The sequence below is a fragment of the Vigna unguiculata genome, chromosome 3 (genome assembly GCF_037176805.1).
Source record: "Vigna unguiculata cultivar grain cowpea cultivar isolate G323 ecotype 2 chromosome 3, ASM3717680v1, whole genome shotgun sequence".
NCBI classification, from domain to species: domain Eukaryota; kingdom Viridiplantae; phylum Streptophyta; class Magnoliopsida; order Fabales; family Fabaceae; genus Vigna; species Vigna unguiculata.
This window is the reverse complement of record NC_140794.1, coordinates 33,021,765-33,024,786: the sequence shown is the minus strand read 5'-3', so window position 1 is coordinate 33,024,786 and position 3,022 is coordinate 33,021,765.

Genomic DNA, 3,022 nt, shown 5'->3' with positions numbered 1-3,022 from the left:
CAATTCACAGGGTTCAACAAGCAATCGATATTTCACGATCAAGTATGTAGTACTCTTTGTAGTAGCGGTCCTTATATATCGTATTAACAATCGAAAAATGGTCGAAAGAAAAAATCCCTATTTGACAAGGCTTCTTCCTATACCTATGAATTCCATTGGACCCAAAAATGATACATTGGAAGAATCATCTGAGTCTTCCAATATCAATAGGTTGATTGTTCCGCTCCTGTATCTTCCAAAAGGAAAAAAGATCTCTGAGAGTTCTTTCCTGGATCCGAAAGAGAGTACTCGGGTTCTCCCAATAACTAAAAAGTATATCATGCCTGAATTTAACTGGGATTCGCGGTGGTGGAGGAACTGGATAGGAAAAAAGAGCGATTCTAGTTGTAAGATATCTAATGAAACCATCGCTGGAATTGAGATCTCATTCAAAGAGAAAGATATCAAATATCTGGAGTTCCTTTTTGTATATTATATGGATGATCCGATCCGTAAGGACCATGATTGGGAATTTTTTGATCGTCTTTCCCCGAGAAAGAGGCGAAACATAATCAACTTGAATTCGGGACAGCTATTCGAAATCTTAGTGAAAGACTGGATTTATTATCTCATGTTTGCTTTTCGTGAAAAAATACCAAAGGAAGTGGAGGGTTTCTTCAAACAACAAGGGACTGGGTCAATTATTCAATCAAATGATATTGAGCATGTTTCGCATCTCTTCTTGAGAAACAAGCGGGCTATTTCTTTGCAAAATTGTGCTCAATTTCATATGTGGCAATTCCGTCAAGATCTCTTCGTTAGTTGGGGGAAGAGTCCGCACGAATCGGATTTTTTGAGGAACATGTCACGAGAGAATTGGATTTGGTTAGACAATGTGTGGTTGGGAAACAAGGATCGGTTTTTTAGCAAGGTACGGAATGTATCATCAAATCTTCAATATGATTCCACGAGATCTAGTTTCATTCAAGTAACGGATTCTAGCCAATTGAAAGGATCTTCTGATCAATCCAAGGATTCTTTCGATTCCATTAGGAATGAGGATTCGAAATATCACACATTGATCAATCAAAGAGAGATTCAACAACTAAAAGAAAGATCGATTCTTTGTTGGGATCCTTCCTTTCTTCAAACGGAACGAACAGAGATAGAATCAGAGCGATTCCTTAAAATCCTTTCTGGATATTCCTCAATGTGCCGACTATTCATGGAACGTGAGAAGCAGATGAATAATCATCTGCTTCCGGAAGAAATCGAAGAATTTTTTGGGAATCCTGCAAGAGCCACTCGTTCTTTTTTCTCTGACAGATGGTCAGAACTTCATCTGGGTTCGAATCCTACTGATAGGTCTACTAGAGATCAGAAATTGTTGAAAAAAGAACAAAAGAAACATCTTGCTTTTTCCAGGCGATCGGAAAAGAAAGAAATAGTGAATTTATTCAAGATAATTATGTACTTACAAAATACCGTCTCAATTCATCCTATTTCATCCTATCGAGGATGTGATATGGTTCCAAAGGGTGAACTGGACAGTTCCAATAAGATTTCATTCTTGAACAAAAATCCATTTTGGGGTTTATTTCATCTATTCCATGACCGGAACAGGGGGAGATACACGTTACACCACGATTTTGAATCAGAAGATATATTTCAAGAAATGGCAGATCTATTCACTCTATCAATAACCGAGCCGGATCTGGTGTATCATAAGGAATTTGATTTTTCTATGGATTCCTCCGGATTGGATCAAAAACATTTCTTGAATGAGTTATTGAACTCCAGGGATGAATCGAAAAAGCACTCTTTATTGGTTCTACCTCCTCTTTTTTATGAAGAGAATGAATCTTTTTATCGAAGGATCATAAAAAAATGGGTCCAGACCTCTTGCGGAAATAATGTGGAAGATCCAAAACCTAAAATAGTTGTATTTGCTAGCAACAACATAATGGAGGCAGTCAATCAATATAGATTGATCCGAAATCTGATTCAAATCCAATATAGCACCCATGGTTACATAAGAAATGTATTGAATCGATTCAATTGCAACTTCGAATATGGAATTCAAAGGTATCAAATAGGAAATGATACTCTGAATCATCGAACTAGAATGAAATACACGATCAACCAACATTTATCAAATTTGAAAAAGAGTCAGAAGAAGTGGTTCGATCCTCTTATTTTGATTTCTCGAACGGAGAGATCTATGAATTGGGATCCTAATGTATATAGATACAAATGGTCCAATGGGAGCAAGAATTTCCAGGAACATTTGGACTATTTCATTTCTGAGCAGAATAGCCGTTTTCAAGTAGTGTTCGATCGATTACATATTAATCAATATTCGATTGATTGGTCTGAGGTTATCGACAAAAAAGATTTGTCTAAGTCACTTTGTTTATTTTTGTCCAAGTTACTTCTTTTTTTGCCCAAGTTTCTTCTCTTTTTGTCTAACTCACTTCCTTCTTTTTTATTTGTGAGTTTTGGGGGTATCCCCATTCATAGGTCCGAGATCCACATCTATGAATTGAAAGGTCCGAATGATCCACTCTGTAATCAGTTATTAGAATCAATAGGTCTTCAAATCTTTCATTTGAAAAAAAGGAAACCCTTATTATTGGATGACCAAGATACTTCCCAAAAATCGAAATTCTTGATCAATGGAGGAACAATATCACCATTTTTGTTCAATAAGATACCAAAGTGGATGATTGACTCATTCCATACTAGAAAGAATCGCAGGAAATCTTTTGATAACACAGATTCCTATTTCTCAATGATATCCCACGATCCAGACAATTGGCTGAATCCCGTGAAACCATTTCATAGAAGTTCATTGATATACTATTTTTATAAAGCAAATCGACTTCGATTCTTGAATAATCAATATCACTTCTGCTTCTATTGTAACAAAAGATTCCCTTTTTATGTGGAAAAGGCCCGTATCAATAATTATGATTTTACGTATGGACAATTCCTCAAAATCTTGTTCATTCGCAACAAAATCTTTTCTTTTTGCGATGGTCAA